The sequence below is a fragment of the Lycium barbarum genome, chromosome 7 (genome assembly GCF_019175385.1).
Source record: "Lycium barbarum isolate Lr01 chromosome 7, ASM1917538v2, whole genome shotgun sequence".
Classification (NCBI taxonomy): Eukaryota; Viridiplantae; Streptophyta; class Magnoliopsida; order Solanales; family Solanaceae; genus Lycium; species Lycium barbarum.
The window spans coordinates 40246755-40267139 of NC_083343.1; the positions used below are offsets into that span (position 1 = coordinate 40246755).

Consider the following 20385-nt stretch of genomic DNA (forward strand, 5'->3'; position numbering starts at 1 on the left):
TATGACATTTGGAGACCATATGGTGTGAATTGGTTCATATGTCACGTGACGAAAAGCCTCGTTGCTGTAAGCTAAGTGGGGTCCACACACCCGAGTTTTATAAAGGACATATGAAGAGATATATGAGTAATACATGGAAAGATGAGCAAGTCCTAAGAAGGACCCTTAAGCCAAAAATGGGCATAAGCCCTCCAAAAGGACGATTTAAGGAAACGTTTTCGGATGATCTGACTTGGAGGGGCCAAAACGATATTATAATTTTGGAATTTGGATAAACACCAATAATGAAAGTTGTAGATAATTGAATTAGCTTTCCAACCATAGGCCTTGGGCCCTCACACGATATCGGGATCAAGTGTTATGACCTTTTTACTGAACGAAGGCGCAGTCGGGAAAATTAAGTCAGCGAGAATGCGCCCAAAGGGGGCGCGAACGCGCTGAAGGAAAAGTAAGTCGGTCCAGGCAGAACCTGGACCGTTCTATAAAAGGGGGATACCCGTCATTTTCATCCCAAACGCACCAAGAACCCCTCAAATATTCCAGAAAATTCCCCAACTTTCCACCACCAACCTTTTAGCCCAAACCAGGTATAATTTCCAAATTCCGGTCCAGACAGCGTATAGTTGCGACTAAAAAATTGTGTATTGAGGCGTTGTGGCTTAATTTCAAGGTGGAGGGGTGAAGATATAGCATTATTATCGAGGTAAAGGTATGAATCTCTTTCTATTTGTGTTAATACCGATTTATTTACGAAGAAAGTGTGGTTAAATAATTGTATACTGAGTTGATTAGTTATGGAAGTTGGAAAACAGCGTGTGAGCTGTTCTATGAAGTACTTTGGAGTTGGAAATATTATGGTTAATGTTGGTATTGTTGTGATTGTTGTTGGTTGTTGAATTGAGAATTCGGGCTAGGCATATAAACAGGGGAAATGCTGCCCGATTTTCGGCAGAATATAGAATGGTATAATTTGAAACTTGGAATAAGTGTGCGATAAAGAGGCTAACGTTAGTGTAAATCATTTTAAATGTAGACTTGCGAGCTCGGACGCATAAGGGTAGCCAATAGGAGGTTGAACAGGTATGTAAGGCTCGTCCCTTTCTTTCAAAGGCATGATTCCTATGGTATGATTTCATAAATGTTCCCGTAACCTTCTTGTCTTCAAAATCCAAAAGTCCACGGTTCTTAAAGTTTCTCATGATGTCTAGGATAAGAATGATTTTATGATGGTGACAACGATAAGGGTGATTTTATGTTTATGATTTCAAGCGAATATGAAAATGTGGAGCTACTTCTAGATGTTCTCAATTTTATTCACTGATGATGACACTACTTTTAAAGGTTCCAAACTGTATCTGAAGCTAACCCTTCTTTCTTTTGGCATGATCTTTATGAAACAAACAGACGACGTGTGTATGACTCCAAAGAAGCTCATATTCTTAGAAACACTAGGATGGTTAATGTTCTTGGTTCCCAAAACTTATTTTATTATGTCTTAATACGTGTCTACGATTTCAGGCGTCCTATTTTGATATAATCCATTATGACATTCGAAGGGTACTTGATGTGATTATTGTCTTGATTTTCAAATGATAAGTTCATTTTGATTATTCTATCGAGTCTCAGATATGACTTAGTTTGCATATGGTTGCTCACTACTCTGCTCGTGCATGCCTCAATATATCTTTCACCGAGTCCCGGGCCGGGGTACGTTCTCGTGCACAGTTTCACTGCATTGTTCACTGAGTCCCTCACTAGAGGGCCGGGATACGGTATATATATATATATGATGATATGATGATGTGATTATAGCACCAAGGATGGTATATGATGACTTTATTCACCGAGTCCCATAATGGGCCGGGTATGATATATGATATTGATATGCATGATTTACATTTCATAAGGCAAGTGTATTGGTATTATGATTGTCATACTTGTCTCCTGTTGAATTTTGCTCAGCCATGATCTTCTTTATTGTACTTCATGCTTCACATACTCAGTACATTTTCCGTACTGACCCCCTTTCTTCGGGGGCTGCGTTTCATGCCCGCAGGTACGGATACTTGATATGGTGATCCTCTAGCTTAGGACTTCTACTCAGCTGTCTTGGAGAGCTCCATTGTTCCGGAGCCTAAACTTTTGGTACAGATCTTTTGATGTATATATATGTTTATCTAGGGGTACGGCGGGGCCCTGTCCCATCATATTTCACTATCGATACTCTTAGAGGTCTGTAGACATACGTGTGGGTTATGTATGAGTTTTGCTCAGCTGTGTCTATGTGATTTGCTATGGATATGTTCGTATGTAGTGGCAGCCTCGTCGGCTTGCGTATCGTATTACGTTTTGATTTGTAGCGACTCCTCAGGAGACAGGTTATCTTGATATATATATATATATATATATATATATGACGTTATGAACCTTTGGAGTTTTTGCAAGTTTTCATATTGTTCATAGATTCAGTCTGACTATATCTAACAGGTACGTATACGAGTGTCCTGCTCGGGCACTAGTCATGGCCCACGGGGTTGGGTCTTGACACTCAATATCATTTATAACATACTTATAATCACAACATATCAAAATTCATAACTCATTCCAAACTACTACTCAAAATCTCATTATTCTCGTGTTTATGACCCATTTCCTATGTCCTTCTACAATCCAAGTGTTTCAACTTTCAAATACATAAAACAACATGTAAATACCATAAAACTTACCTTAGATGGTGTAGGAATGAACCTTGAGTGCAAACACTTCACTTGAGCAAAACCCTAGTTTCACCTCCACTTGGATTCCTTGTCTTAGGTGAACTTTAATGATTTTCTTACATTTGATTTCCTTGGTTTAATGTAATTGATCACAGATACCCCTTGAATTCTTGTTGGAGAAGTGTACAGAGATGTTTTAGAGAGAAGGGGTGTGAAGGGAAATGAAATGAAAAGAACTTGGTCCCTTATTAAGTACACATAATTCTGTCCCGACCCATTTATACGGACACATATACGGTCCGTACAATTTACACGGTCCGTATGTGTGACAGTATAATGGTTCCAGTGAACACTGCCCATCTTGGCTAAATATACGGCCATACCTACGGTCTGTATCTTTTGTACGGTCCGTATAATGGACCATACAATCCACAGTTTTCCGAAAATCATTTTCGTCGACTCGTTTGATCTCCAATCCTTATGGAACCTTCTTGACACTAGTTTATCACTTCATTAATAGTCTAGGGGTCATTATAACTCTTCTCCAAATCATCATTAAGTTATCGTTAATTCGTTATTCGTAAATCCTTTCCGATACATCTCGTATGTCTTGCCTCCTCTTGGCAACTTTCTTCTCTTACTTCGAATGTCTTTGAAATCTCATTTAGAATCATCGAATTTTATTTCTTACTCATCAAAACATCGCATACGTCGTACCCTTCATCAGTATATTCACTGTGCATGAACGAAAAAAATTTCCGAGGTGTAACAATTTTGGGTCCATTTTTGGGTTTTGGGTAAAACTATGGCAATATGGGTATCCTTAGATTCGTATTCTAACATAAAATTCATATTTGATAGACATTAATCATTTTGAGGTTCTCCAAAGAGGAAGGCAAGGCTAAGGTTTGGCGATTCGAGATTGTTGCTTAGCATTCCAGGTATGTTACGGCTTACTTTAGTTTGACTTTGATTAGCGAAACGTATGAATTGGTTAGAATTGACGGGACAAATCATGATTAAGATTTTAGACATGGTGTTTTGGTTGGATATTAGCTAGGTTGGTATGACTTCTGATTTTGTGAGCTCGTCGCCATTACGTTATGTGCTGAAATATGAGGTATAGTTGTATTCATACTGTGGTGATTCGGGGATTTCTATTAGGTTGATTGTTGTTGATGGTGTCTTGTTGCCCTGTTGTTTTGATTAGACTTATTACCTAACTTGTCGTGTTGTACTCAGTTCTCTCTTATTGTGACACGTATCATCGAAGAAAGGAAGGATAATGAGTTTAGACTTTAATGTTGATATAAACTTACGACAGTACATAGATGAAAACTTGGTATATGATTTACTATTGATGATAATATATAGAAAGGTAGAGCTTCTTGGTGATACAAGACCTAGTTGTGAGGCGTACTTGCTATATGAGGAAGTAAAGAGGGGCATAGACTCTTATGTTGGTTGAGACAGTTTGTATGATTAATTTCATGGTTGAGTTGATCCAAGTCTTGATATGACTTGTGGCTTTGTAACTTGTACCTTCACTGTTGCTTTATTGGTTTGCATTGATTTACCATGTTTACACTCATTTATGCATTCATACACTCACGCATGATGGAAATGGTTCGGAAGACTTATGGCATGATGCCTTGTGTTTGACATTGATATTGCCAATTAATTGTTCATAGTCCATACGTACTAATGAACTGGAATACGTTGAGACATACATTGTGAGGTGGAATTAGTGAAGAAGTTAATATAATCTTCTTGTTGAACTTGTGATACTATTTGATACATGGTACTTGATTAATTGATCATTGAGAGTGATGTGATAGTGTTACTATACATATGGAAAGGATCAAATGTGACCAATATTATGGGCTCGTGGTCCGAGGTTAGTTCCGAAAATGAGAGTTACATTGATATGGCTCGAGTCCGAGGTTTGTTTCGGAGCGGAGGTTTATGCTCGGGTCCAAGAAGTGAGTCCGGAACGAGTGGTACATGGACACTATCGGTCCTCTGCAGGTCATGACTACTGAGCAATGACATCAGTTAGCATGTGTGTACAATATGTATTTGGCCAGTGCATTGCATTACATTCCATCGCACATCATCATATTTTGCATTACACATCATTACATTTTATTTTGCATTATTATATGGCTCGTTTACTTCTGATTTTGGTGTGGTTCGCTGAAACGGCTGTTGTGGTATTGATATGATCATTGACTGAGTTAAATTGTGGATTAGTGACTCTACCTAGGGAAGGAACTTGGACTTGTGATTATCAGGTGAGATTATTGAAACTTGACAGGCTTGTGGGTTAGAAGCTTCATCTTAGGTTGTGACACTGTTATGGGATATTCTTTCATTCACTTATCTATTGACTATTAATAAATGATTAAAGAAGTTGAAATTGTCTAATGATTAATAGGTTAACGGGTAAGGGTTCGCCTACTAGTGATAATAAGGTAGGTGCCTGCATGATCGGTAATTAGGGTCGTAACAAAAGATTAGTACTTTCTTTTAGGTACCCAAGCTTTCATGACTCCTTGATGGTTAGCTTCATGATTATTTGCATCATTTATGGGTCTGCATACTAACCAGGAGTAGCTCCATTGCGAAATCTGCACTTACGCAATTTGTGACCAGTTCTACCACAACAAAAACATGTTTGAGAAAATTATTCTTCAGTGACTGACTGGTTAGTCGATTTATTCATGAAGGTTTTGTTACCTCTAGACTTCCTGTCAGTTGACTTAAAAGACCTAGTAGATTGATCCGTCTGAACATGAACACTTGACTTACCAGTTGAATTACTAGGTGTGGTTTTGTCACTGATAGGCTTGTTGTTCTCAGTTGACTTGTAACTACAAGTCGACTGGCTAGACCTGACTGAACTATGACTGGTGGATTTGCGCAAGACATTTAATTGCAATTGCAAATCATGGCCTTCTTCTTGAAGAAGATCCCTTTCAATTTCACATACTTCTAATTTAATTTTCCAGTCTTTTTTTCTTCTTTGTAATTTTTTAAGTTCATCAAAAACTTTATTTAGGTCCTCTAAGGTTTGATCTAAAAGTTCTTGAGTTTTATTACAATTTTGACAAGGATAAGGTATTACCACGCTTGTTTCGCCAAAAGCCATGAAACAAACATTTCCACTCCTTCGTCTTTATTTTCTGAGATTTCATCCTCACTCCAGCTGCTGAAGGCCCTATTCTTTTGATAATTTTGGATAGTCTACACTTTGATTCAGGATATTTAGATGCAACATAACCATATTTTCCACACTCATAACATTTTTCATCGTTTATGTGTTGATCATTTGAAGACTTCCCTTTTTCTAAAGGTTGAAGTTCCTTTTCTATTGTTTTCGGATCTTCTCATTGCTTCCATCACAGATCTGGAAATCATAGTCACTTCTTCTTCTCTAACGTCATCATCATATTCTTCACCTTGCGACTTGAAATCGACCACCTTCTTTTTTTCCTCCGTTTAATGTCTATTGATATGATTTTTCTCAAAATCCATTACATTACCTCTGCATTCTTCATAGGTAAGATTATCCAGGTTTCCATCTCCAAGAACAATGACCTTAGTTTCTCAAGCCTTTGGTAGACTTCTTATCAGCTTCCTAACTTGTTGAGTGTTGGTAGACACCACTCGATGAGATTTGAGTTCACTTATGATTTTGCTGAATCTAGTGAACATTGATTCAATGTTGTCATCATCTTTCATCATAAATGATTCATAGTCATATTTTAGCGCATCAATTTTAGTTTCTCTTACTTTGGATGTACCTTCATACGTGACGTCCAGATTATTTCACATTTCTTTGGCAGTCTCACAAGTTGAAATCTTTCCATACTCCCCTCTTAATTTGAATAACCTCTTGTTTTTCTTTCGTAACTTCAAAGGATTCCACATCGATCTTTCTTTTTGAGTCTTTTGCTTCAATGTTTAGGATTGGATTAGGTGTTTTCTTGATCACAACCCATGCTTGAAAATCATTCTACTGGATTCAGATTTTGAATCTTTCCTTCCAGTGGCTGTAGTGTTCGCCATTGAAGTAGGTTTGTTGAGTTCCCATCCTGCAAAATTGCTCTAGGAATTTGATATCCAGTCCTTTGATCTTTCTTCACGTGTTGTTAAGCAGCTAGAAGTGGGGCCTTGCTCTGATACCAATAGAAAGTGCAAGAGAGTGGGGCTGAATTGTAATTTTCTTTTTCTAGTCGACTATCTGAGATCAGTATTCGACTGTAACTTGAGAGAATGTAGAAAGTAACGTGCAGAAAATAAATGACACAAAATTTATGTTTTTGGTACAAGGTTGTTTGAATGGAGCTCCTACATCTACACTCAAACTCTCGTAATCTTTTTGATACAATGCCTCACCAGCTATAATATTTCTCTCCAGTCCTTTTTGTTTACACGGTAAATCACCCAGAAATACAATGCTTATGAAAAGTAGAGTTAAGAACTTGAGAAGTTTAGATGAAATTATATCTTTAATCGTTCCAAGAACAGCCTTTAAATAATTGTTGGAGTGTTGACCGTTTGGCTCTTCGACAGAGATGGCAACCCAGAAGCATTGATCCTTGAAAAAGGAATTAATGATCCTATTTCCAAGAATAAAGTTAGAACTTTAATTGTGTGCTTGACTTTCCTTGATCTTCAATAGTCACTCCATATTTGTTTCCTTGTGAGATGTTGATTTGCGCTGGCATATTTGAAAATCTTCAGTACTTGCTTCCTTTAGTTAAGCCCATGGTACTTGCTTCCTTAGTTATTTCATCAATCAAACCCTTGGTACTTGCTTCCTTATTTACGCAGATCTTTAATTTGACTGCATTTATTGATTGACGCATCTCGATATTTTCTTTCCTTTTACATCTAGATTACTTTAAGACAGTGTTGTGATCCTTTTCTTTGATGGGCCGATGAGTTGTTTTGGTACAACTCTTCTCTTCCTATCAGTGAACTGGGCATTGATGATTTTGGCTGAGCTGCTTGAGTATTTTCACTGCTTTGTGGGTTGTGTGCATCCAATGGATTGTGTTGAAGCGCTTGAGTATTTCCCTGCATAACAAGACTTTTCATCAATTAAATTCTAACACTAACACAGACATCATTTCTTACTCCAGTAGATAATAATCTGATCTTTCATCCTCGAAAGAGGTGAACTCGAGTTATGTTTATGTTTATATCCACAATTACACTTGACACCCTTATGGTAAGTATAATGGTCATCCTGTAAATAAAAGTTAAATTACTAATTTTAACTTTCCTCCCTTTCTACTCGAAACTATCTGTTTCAGATAAACTGCTTTTCTGGACATGTACTGTATTGCCGAATCACTCATTGCTATTAATGACATGCTAAAGTAGCAACACCGATTGAAACTTCAAGAAAAAATCAAAGGGTATTCAAATGAAAGTTAATGTAACTTTTCAGGGTCTCACACAATGAAGAAGCATTGATCCATTCTTGCATTAACCCATTGGTTGCTAGCACACGTGGTATGAAACACGTGCTACAACAGTCTTGCCTTACATTGACGTATGTGTCTCATTCATTTACTCATTCAATATCGTACATATCTTGGTCTAGACCCCTCCACATGTCTAACTAGAGCTTCTCACTTCAATAATCCTCAAATCCATCTACTTAGAGAACTCACATCTGGCTTACAAAACAAGTCATAACATGATGGTGAAACTCATCTCTTCACGTTCCTCAACGTAAGAGGCGATTGCTTATGTATAGAGTGAATCTCGCGACTTGTTCGGCATACTTTATTGATAAAAATACATCATCACATGCATACATCTTATGAAAATAAATTCGAGAGTAAAATATTGATGAGAATATTATAACAACCAAGTCATATTACAATATAGAAATAGGCCAAAGTCATAGACAACCCCCTAAAGTTGTCCACAGATTTCTCATAGCCACCTAAACCTAAGCTCGTTCCAATTTGACACCTAACCTAAGCTCGGGAACTAGTCATGGCCAACATGTAACGACCCGTTTAGTCGTTATAGTGTTTGGGCCCGTTTACCTTGTTGACCCTTCCCCAAGTCCCGTTAGTATGATCTATGACTTAACGAAGTCATTGGGTTGGTTTCCGCAAGGTTTGAATGTAAATTGAGTTGTTGATTGAGAAGCTAGTTAAGTTAGCGAATTAGAGTTGACTACGGTCAACGTCGGGTTAGGATGACCTCATGTCAATATTTTGGAAGTTCCAACATGTTATTATGATGATTTTAAACTTGTCCACAAGTTTTGGTGAGGTTCCAAAGAGTTTCAGATGGGTTTGGGTTTTGTCGCGCTCGTATTCTATGTTTTCGCATGAGGTCTGTGGATAGAAATGGCTCCATATTGATCATCCGACCTTTGTTTTGAGTGAGGTTTAAACCATTAGACCCGTATCGAAATTACGAAGCCATAGCAAAATGAATCGTCGCGTTCCGCCTGGAGATATGACCATTTTAATGCGGACTGTTCTAGCTAGCTACTGGCAGCGACCAAAGGGCCGCTATAGCGGTACCGCTGCAGCGACCAACTGGCCGCTACAGCATCCGACGGGGGGCAGAATGCCCTATTTTAATCCCCCAACTCCTACCCATTATTCCCAAGACCCCAAAGTCAGTTTTCAAGAGAGAAAGAGACAAAATTCATTCCACTCATTGGTGAAAGCATCTTAGGGTAAGTCTCCACCTTTATTTGTTCCTTTTCCTTTCTTCTTCAAGTTTCATGATTAGTTTAAGGTCCATCAATGATGGGTGAAAACCCTAGAACCCTAGAATTAGTAAACCCTTAAATAATTGGTGGGTTATTGATTTTGTTGTTGATTAATCATCTAGGAGTATAGATTATCACCTTCTAGGAAAGGAATTTGATTTCTTATATTTGAAATATCATGTTGAGACTAGGGTTCTAATAAAAATGGAAGCTTTGTTCTAAAATCTATTGGAAAGGGTAAATTGATTAGAAACCCAAGAATTGAAGGCTAATGATTGTAGAGGTAGAAGTTATGATAAATTCACCATTAAAGGATGGTTTCATCCATTAAAAAGGGGTAGAAGTAAGTGAGTCTTCTTCCCCAAATTGTTGTTCTTATTTAAATACGTGGTCTGTTGCTTACTTAGCATCATATTGTTAAACTTTGACCACTATGAGGTGCTTCAGAAATAGAAGACTCGTGTGGAGTAGTTCGTGGCTCCTGTTCTACATTCGAGGTAGGTTATGGCATACTTTAGTTAGACTTTGATTAGCGAAACGTATGTATTGTGTAGAATTGACGGGAGAAAGCATGATTAGGTCTTCGGACATGGTGTTTGGCTGGATATTAGTTAGATTGGTATGACTTCTGATTTTGTGGGCTCGTTGCCATTACTTTATTTACTGAAATATGAGGTGTAGTTGTATTCATACTGTGGCGATTCGAGATGGATTTCTATTAGGTTGATTGTTGTTGATAGTGGCTTGTTGCCCTGTTGTTGTGATTAGACTTATTATCTAAATTGTCATGTTGTACTCAGTTCTCTCTTATTGTGACACGTATCATCGAAGAAAGAAAGGATAATGAGTTTAGAGTTGAATGTTGATATAAAATTATGACAGTACATAGATGAAAACTTGGCATATGATTTACTGTTGATGATAATATATAGAAAACTGGAGCTTCTTGGTGATACAAGATCTAGTTGTGAGGCATACTTTCAATATGAGGAAGTAAAGAGGGACATAGACTCTTGTGTTGGTTGAGACGGTTTGTATGATTCATTTCATGGTTGATTTGATCCAAGTCTTGATATGACTTGTGGCTTTGTGACTTGTACCTTCATTGTTGCTTTATTGGTTTGCATTGATTTACCATGTTTACACTCATTTATGCATTCATACACTCATACATGATGGAAATGGTTCGGAAACAATTCATGAAAGACTTGTGGCATGATGCCTTGTGTTTGACATTGATATTGCAAATTGTTCATAGTCCATAAATACTAACTGTTACAGCTTGAAAATTTGGGTTGTCGTACTGTGAGTAGACTAGAGTAAGCATAAGGTGAGCATGGAGCTCTTATGACCATAAGAAGGATATTTGGTAGCTTTCAAGTGTACGCGATAAGAATTTGGAGTTATATGAACTGGTGATATTAAGTTCGTTAGAGGAAAGTGAAGTATAAGTTGTGTTTAGGAAAGGTTCTGTAATTATCGAGCTAACGATTATTTAGTAAGGTCTTGAGGATGAGTTATAAGGTTCCCTGAATTATTAATGAAGTATTAAACAAGTGTTAAAAAGGTTCCATAAGGATCGGAGATCAAATGAATCGACGAGAGCATTTTTCGAACGAGAGCTTTTTTCGAAAAAGGATGAGTTATACGACTAACTATACGATCCATATAGTGGTCCGTATAACAGTCACAGGATGGACTAGTCTCTGATGGACCAGTCTCTGATGCACTTATACAGTCACTTATACGGACCATATAAAATTATACGAACCATATAAGTGTCCGTATGAAACCATGTCGGGTCATATTTTTGCAAGTATATATATTAGACCCAAGTTCTTATTTTTTCATTTCTCGCACTTCCTCCACACTTTTTGAGAGTTATAGAATATTCTATACACCCTACTAACACAAATCCAAGGTAAATCAAAGGTTAAACACTAAGAATTAGTAGAATCAAGTGCAAGGATGCTGTCTAGGGCTTGTGGAAACCAAGAATCTCTTTGAAGTTGAAGTTGGGTTTTCCTCCAAGTGAAGTATTGTCACCCAAAGTGCATTCCTACATCATCAAGGTGAGTTTTATATTTATTTCATGTTATTAAGAAAGTTGAGTAGTTGAAAGACTTGGATTATGAAGTTCTACCGGATCAGAAACCCGATAAACAGAGGGTGGAAAAGGATCAAACCCTGTGGATATCCTAACATTAAGTAGGAATGGTAATAGATGTCATGGAGTGATTGAAATTTTAAATCTTACTGTAAGAACGGTGTGGTTGATTGGATGATGACAAGGGATGTGGAACCATTTGTGGAGTAATATATTTTATGCATGAAGGGTGACTTTATACAACATCTCTCCAAAGAATTTTAAAAGGGCCTAGTGTTACCCTATTATTAAAATGTTGAGATGGCAGGGGACAATACTCCTATGGTAGTATGAACTGATCAGAGAAGAGTATGAAAGGATTGGCGTTGAACCTTAAGTTGCAGTTCAAAAAAGAAAGGAGGGGTAGTCAATGGTACTCTGAAATATGCTTAGAACGATTGTTCTGTGGATGAAATCATTTGAGGAAAGGATGAGAGGTAAGACGGAAGAAGAAACAAGGGTTGATTGTGAACTATCAATGGACTGACTTCATATGTATCTCCAGACAGCAACAAATGGAATTGCATCCCCGATGAGTTACACGGTAAAGGTCCCTGGGGGTGATTATTGAGGAAAGGTGAGCCAAGAGAGGGCGAGTCTGTGGACGATACGATATAGCGAGTATAGAGCGGTTATGAGCTACATCGATGAAATGATTAATACGCAAGACGATCTATGGGTCTTGATAGAATTGAGGAAAGGAGTATAGGGCTAAAGGAAATTCCCTCATGGTTTGATAGTCGTGGCAACAAATTGGTAACCAAAAAAGACCATCAAAGAAGTAGTCTTCGATTTTCAAAGGGCAACGTGGTCGCCGGAGGCGTAAGAATGAGATAATACAAGATATGGACCGTAGAAGGGAAGACGGGCAGAGAATCCAACATGGCAGTCATACAACAATAAGGTAGATTATGAGGTAGAGTTAAAGGATGAGCATATAACGGAAGAGCAGCATTAATCCCAAGAAGATACATCACATGAGTATTGCGGCTTCGGCTCAAGTGTAAGGTAGACAAGAATAAAACAGTATTTCCATACAATAAGGGCTCATGCGAATGATTTTATGGTGAGGAGATACAGGCGATGAGAGTGAGATTTTAATTAAGGGGAGAAGTGAATGATGGACTGAGACGGGAAGTCCAGTGAAATAGCCACCGCAAGCAAGTTACATGGATGCGAAGTTACAATGTCACATAACAATTTAGGAAGCATTGTGCAGAGAAGGCCTTAAAAGCAGAGTGCTTGACTCAAAATTTAGTAATGCCTTTGCTAACGGAAAGATGTGAAGCTAACAATAGGAGAGGATTGAAATGGAAATGAACTAATTGGAAGCATGTGAATACTTGACGGTAGCGACCTACAATGAAAAGGAACAAATATGTATGATCGTGTAGAAGAGGGAATGTATGGGTGATACGAGAATTTTAAGCTTAGAGTACTCAAACACGAAGAAATTAAGACTGCATCGCGAAGTAAATGTAGTAAGATAGATTTAGGTAAGAAACTGGAAGCGAGCAATGTGGATAAAGAAGGAAATAATTAGTAAACTTGTGTAAGACAATTTCATGGTACTAATCAAGAATGAGGATGAATCTAGAGATGAAATTAGTGTTGCAATTGTAAAGAATCATATGAGCTATCTATGAAAATTTGTCAAAATTCTTGGTTCTCTACCAGTGCCTGAAGATCGATACATTTCGAGAGATTTGGGAAAGATAGGTCATCCTATTAAACCTCTATTTTGGAATAAATAAGCTAATAGAGTTCGTTTTTTAACTTCCCAAGGTATGTTAAGAAAGATGAAAAGACTTGTAAGATGGCTTGGAATTGATATATACCGATGGTCGCATAAAGCTTGCAAGAATGAGAGGGTATTAAATCATTGGAGTGCGGAAATTTCATTTCAAAAAGTTTTGGGGAAGATTATTAAAAGATTTTATGAGAATTTCTTGCTGCCATCTCAAATGGTTTTGAAGTAGTGAAGGAAGAATTAAAAATATAAGCTTGATGAAGGTATTATGAAGGGAAGAGGAAGCAAAGAGTTGCATTAGGCAGCGTAAGGAGATATGAAGTCCAACACTAGTACCTATCTCTACCCCCCAAGCCAAAGTACAAGATGAGACGCCATTGTCCCCAGTTATGTAATGTTTCTTTCAATGCTTTTGGGTCGTCTGTGGCCATGTCTTCTTGCTATTATAGTTGTAGCCCTGTGAGGCAATGTTATTTTGGGTTGTTGTGACAGGATGGAAGTGCCGTGTTACAGGGGAAACTCTGGCAAAATTTTATGCAGAATTCCCGAGAACTTAACATTCGAGGACGAATGTTTTTAAGGGGGGAGAGTGTTACACCTCGAAAATTTGGGTTGTAGTACTGTGAGTAGACTAGAGTAAGCATAAGGATAGCATGGAGCTCTTATGACCATAAGAAGGATATTTGGTAGCTTTCAAGTGTACGCGAGAAGAATTTGGAGTTATATGAATTGGTGAGATTAAGTTCGTCAGAGGAAAGTGAAGTATAAGTTGTGTTTGGGAAAGGTTCTATAATTATCGAGCTAACGATTATTTAGTAAGGTCTTGAGGATGAGTTATAAGGTTCCCTGAATTGTTAATGAAGTGTTAAACAAGTGTTATAAAGGTTCCATAAGGATCGGAGATCAAATGAATCGACGAGAGCATTTTTCGGAAAAAATGTGAGTTATACGACCAACTATACGGTCCGTATAGTGGATCGTATAACAGTCACAGGATGGACCAGTCTCTGATGGACTTATACGGTCACTTATACGGATCCTATAAAATTATATGGACCATATAAGTGTCCGTATAAAACCATGTCGGGTCAAATTTTTGCAAGTATATATATTAGACACAAGTTCTTATTTTTTCATTTCTCTCACTTCCTCCACATTTCTTGAGAGTTATATAATATTCTATACACCCTACTAACACAATCCCAAGGTGAATCAAAGGTTAAACACCAAGAATTAGTAGAATCAAGTGCAAGGATGCTCTCTAGGGCTTGTGGAAACCAAGAATCTCTTTGAAGTTGAAGTTGGGTTTTCCTACGAGTGAAGTATTGTCACCCAAAGTCCATTCCTACATTATCAAGGTGATTTTTATATTCATTTCATGTTATTAAGAAAATTGAGTAGTTGAAAGACTTGGATTATGAAGTTCAAATATGGAAATAATGGTATTCTTGAATAGTAACTTGACTTGAATCATAGTTCTTAATACGTAATGAGTATAATCTTACTATGAATGATATTAAAGATGTTGTAGAAGTATTATATGTGAATGAATATGATGTTGTGTCTTAACTATGGTTATGGATGACTTTGAAAGGGGATTTTGAGAATTGAGTCATGTCTAGCTTGATGAAGTTTATTAATTATGATATGGTGGGTGTTGTTATTGATGTTTGGGAGTTTTTTATTGAATGGAGGAAGTTGTAGAAACAAAGGAAGTGTTGCCCAATTTTCGTTAGCCCTTAGTCGTCCTAGTTTAGACTTAAGTAGGTTTCCGGATATCTAACCTTGTACGAATTCTCTTGAATGTAGAATTTTGAGCACGGAAGGAAAGCGTTTAGTCGATAGAGTTAAGGAGACGTGAAGGTATGTAAGGCTAGTCCCTTTCTTTCAAGGCATGATTCCTATACTATGATTTCGTATATATTCTTATGACTTTCTTACATTCCCAAGTTGAGAGCTAAAGATTTCTAAGAGCTTATTATGAGGAAGAGATAAGATGTGTTCCATGATGATGATAATGCTATGTCTAGAGATTCTAAAGCTTATGATATGATGCTATTATAATGTTAATGATTTTTACATGATTCCTTGATATTGTTCATTGTTGCTAGCCTCACCTTATAATGCTAGTTCCTTCGAGCTGAGACAAGATGATTATGATTGTTCCATAATATAATCGGAGGTTACTGACCTTACGTCACTCCGATAGAGTCATAGCCTTTACTTGAACTCTTATGCATGCTTCATGTTGAGTGTATAATGATTTATTACACCGTGTCTATATGGCACGGGCAGCACCGCTAAGGCGGGTGTCTTATTATATCGTGTCTATATGGCACGGACAGCACCGCTAAGGCGGGCGGCTTTTGGATGATGATGACAGCACCACTAGTGGGCGGCGTGAGATGATTTTTCTGGACGAGGGCTAATGATGTTATTGACTCATACAGTTATGTACGTATGTGTGATTTTTCTTAAAGGTAAAAGTGATCATGCATGATTCCGCCTCAAGAGGCAAGCAGTCACAGTTATCCTTTCTTCTCATGCTTTCTATACTTCCTTACTATGTTATCATATATGTCTTACATACTCAGTACATTGTCGTACTGATTTCCTTGCTTTTATGGGCGCTGTGTTCATGCTCACAGGTAGACAGGGAGACGGCCCGGACACCTAGGAGCTTTACCAGTAGTTGTACAAGAGCACTCCACTACTCCGGAGTTGCCGCTATCGGTATATTCTTTTGTGTATATATTTGGGCATGGTGGGGTCCTGTCCCGTCCTTATGTCTCAGTACTCTAGTAGAGACTCGTAGATACTCATGTGGGGTAGTAGATGTCTTATGTTCACCTCAGTGTCTATTTTGTATATTATTTTGTAGTCTTGCGGGCTTGTATGTATATATATAGGTTTTTAGGAGATTCGGAAATTGGTGTATGACAAGTCCTATGTTGAAAACGATATATGTCCAGGTTGGGTATGATAGAGAGCATTGTGAGTGGTGCTCGGTAGCCAGCTCCGGGTACCCGTCATGGCCCACTAGTTGGGTCGTGACACTAATGAACTGGAATATATTGAGACATACATTGTGATGTGAAATTAGTGAAGAAGTTAATATAATCTTCTTGTCGAACTTATGAAACTATTTGGTACATGGTACTTAATGAATTGATCAATGAGAGTAATGTGACAGTGTTACTATATATATAAAAAGTCACATTTGACCGGGGGTGAGGATGTGACCTAGATATGAGCTCTTGGTTAGAGGTTCGTTCCGAAAATGAGGGATACATTGATATGGCCAGCATTAGAGGTTCGTTCCGAAGCGGAGGATTTATGGCTCGGGTCCGAGGAGTATTCCGGAATGAGTGGTACATGGACACCATAGGTCCCCTGCAGGTCATGACTACTGAGCAATGACATCAGTTAGTATGTGTGTACAGTTCGAGTGATTGGCCATTGCATTGCATTGCATCGCACGTCATCATATTTTTCATTGTACATCACCACATTTTATTCTGCATTATGATATGCTTGGTTAGTTCTAATTTTGGTATGGATGTTGAATGTATATTGTGATATAAATATGATCATTGACTGAGTTAAATTGTGGATTAGTGATTCTACCTAGGGTCGGAACTTGGACTTGTGATTATCAGGTGAGATTATTGAAACTTGACAAACTTGTGGTTTAGAAGCTTCATCTTAGGATGTGACTCTGTTATGGGATATTCTGTGATTTGGATTTAAGTATTAAGTGCCTATCTGTTTATCTTGTTGATTTTATACTTATATGCGTGAACTACTCTTAGTCGGCCTATGATGCTTACCGGTACATAGTGTTTGTACTGATACTACCTTGCTGCACCCTTTTTGAGTGCAGATTGTGTTCCAGAGATATCATCCAGACTACATCTCTAGCTTGAAGCTAGCTCGCTCGATCAGATCCGAGGGTGAGCTTCTACCCATGTCATGCCACCTGAAGATCTCTCTTTCTAGATGTCTAATTTCATTCTAGACATTATTTATTATTATATTTGAGATATACTTCATTCTTTAGACATTGTTAGTTAGAGTCCTTGTACGATGACTTTCAGATTCTGGGGGTGTAATAGTTAAAACTTTCGCACTTGTACTATTTATTATTTATGATTTGGTAGACTATTTCTTCATTCACGTGTTCATTGATTGTTTAAGTATAAATGATTTAAGAAGTTAAAAATGGCTAGTGATCAAAGGGATAACGAGTAAGGATTCGCCTACTAGTGATAATAAAGTAAGTGCCCGCACGATCGGTAACTTGGGTCGTGACACAACATAACCTAAATAATTAAAAGATAAAAAGAGCAAGACAGTCGTCTTCCTCCTCAATCCTTCCCCTATTCCCCTCATCTCTCTCTCCCTCCAATTCTTTTCCTCTTCTCTCCTCAATACGTTTCCCTTATTTTCTCTCCAAGTAAAAGAAACATTAGATTTGGATACTATAACTTTTCCTGGTGAAATTTCATTTTCTACATTGATGAAGACTTTTAACCTGGGTTCAAATTGTTCGAAGACTGAGGTCGAAGCTTTGTTTTCAGCTGCAAATTCTTCTGGAATTTTGATTGTTTGTTGGTGAATACAATTGAGAAATTAGTCCCCGCTACTGAAAATTGTATTTGATGCTGCTCTTGGGAGCTAATAATCGCCATTGCTGAATCTCAAAGCTTCATGTTCGAAAAATCGGGTTGCCGCAAATGAGCTTCATTTCGAGTGAGTGATACCTCAAAAGAATCGTAACTTCGAGAGGAGCTCATATCTAAAATTTGGGGCGATTCGAAGAAGGTTTCGAGTGGTTGTGCATCAAATTACAGATCAGGTCTACGAAGAAAGTGACGAACTGAATCTGAATTTTCAGATTTTGCAAAACTAGCCATTTTTGCAGAAATAGTCCGAATCGAATTACGAGCTTCGTTATTTTTTTCTGTCAAAGCTTCGTTCTTTGCTCCTTCCGGTGGTAAATGGGATGGATAAGAAGGTTCTTATACTAATCGGGAAATGAGATAGGAAATAACATGATGTGGGAAGATGGCATCATGTGGGAGTTCTTCAATGGCTATCAAAATAAAGATGAAGGGTGGGTTTGGGTGGGTGACGGTGGCGGAACGGTGGGTTTGGGTAGGTGACAGTGGGTTTCTCGAAACTAGGGATTAAATAATTAGTTAAATAGATTTTAAAATTGTTTTTCTTTTTCTTTTTCTTATAACTAATTTTTTAATAACCTTTTGGACCAAATGCCACATGTCATCATTTAATTCGTCACTTTGCCATGTCACCGTGAGTGCATTACACTTATTTTATATTTTTGGCTTATTGTCAAAATAGTGTCTAATAGGATCAATTTTTGAACAGTATAGGGGTTCAATTGGAACAAGCTTAGGTTTAGGTGGCCATGAAGAATCTGTGAACATGCTGTCTATGACTTTGGCCATAGAAATATGATCATATCCTATGCAGATCAAGAGCCATAACATATTTCTCAAACAAGTCTATAGATATCGCCTTTGTAAAAGGATCAGCAATCATTTCTTGCATTGATATGTTTTGTAAAGTTACTTCTCCACTTGCTACTGTGTCCCTCACAAAGATATACTTGATGTCAATATGTTTGATTTTGCTGTGAAACTTAGTGTCACGACACAACTAGGGGCCGCGACGGGTACCCGGAGCTAGATACCGAGAACCGCTCACTCTACTACTTATTTTACTCATTTAATGATCTTTTGCCAGTTTTACGCATGAAAGTATAGGAAACATAATTTGTATCAAAACATAAGTACTTTATATACATATGTCTCTCGGCCATCAAAATAATATGTACATAACAATAGCATCTTTTGAGACCACCTGACCCACACTACGTATCTACGAGCCTCTACTGTCATAATGAATACATAGACGGAACAAGACTCCGTCGTGCCCAAAATATATATATACATATACACCAAAGAGAAATCATAAGCACCTCCGAACAATGGAGTACTCTCAACAGCTGACAGCTCCTAAGTATCTGGATCAAGCTCGCCTCCCTGTCTACCTGTGGGCATGAACACAGCGTCCAAAGAAGGGACGTCAGTACGAATATTGTACTGAGTATGAGAGGCATGAACAGTGAACAACGGCATCAATAATATAATGAGAGCATCAATATAAAGCATAAGGATCTGACCGATAATCACAAATGGAATAATGCATGATGTCTTACTCATACTTATCATCGTAACATCTATGCATCATATGCAAGCTGCCCGCCCATGTCAGAACGGTGTGATAATCAATAATATAAGCCCGCGTCCAGGCCTCCCGCGTCCGAGGTACCATCTCATGCCGCCCACTAGTGGTGTCTGCCCACGCCCGAAGGTCGTGGTGTATCCGTATCACCGCCCGCCGAAGCGGTGTCTGCCCGGCCAACTAGGCCCGGTATGCAATGCTCATGCCATGCTTATCATAAAATAATCATAATAATGTACTCATTGTAAAATACTTATCTTATCATAGCACATGCGTGAGGTTTGAGAACAACTTTACTCTATCGGGGTGACCTAAGGTCGTGACCCCCCCCCCCCCCGATTACTTTATGGAGCAATTATGAACATTCTGTCTCACCTTGAAAGGACTAGTACATAAGGTGAGTGTAGGCAAAGACTAACATCATCCTCATCCTAGCATCATCATATCGTATAACTTAAGCTTTTTGGAATGTAGGAGCTCATGGAAAGATGGTAATTCAGACTATAAGATTCATGCCATTGGAAATAAAGGACTAGCCTCAGATACCTTGCCATTTAGCTAAGTTGTTGTCCACTTATTCTCCTTCGATACCACGTCGTCACCTTCATGAGAGAATTCGTATTACATTAGTTAATTAACTACAAGAACGGATCGCTAGTTCTAGGAAAATTTGTGCAGCACTTCCTTCGTTTATACTAATTTTCCCATGTTCTATATCTACCCCCAATCATTCACAATGCTATTCACA

The 20385-nt window shown here is 38.0% G+C and overlaps 1 long non-coding RNA gene across 1 annotated transcript; it reads left to right on the top strand.

Annotated features, from left to right (window-relative positions):
* Nucleotides 1–3583: 3583 nt before the first annotated feature.
* LOC132602250 (uncharacterized) lies at nucleotides 3584–17539 on the top strand. The gene is made up of 3 exons (XR_009567688.1): nucleotides 3584–3658; nucleotides 16016–16100; nucleotides 17251–17539. It is a non-coding gene; the product is annotated as an uncharacterized LOC132602250 (long non-coding RNA).
* Nucleotides 17540–20385: the final 2846 nt, after the last annotated feature.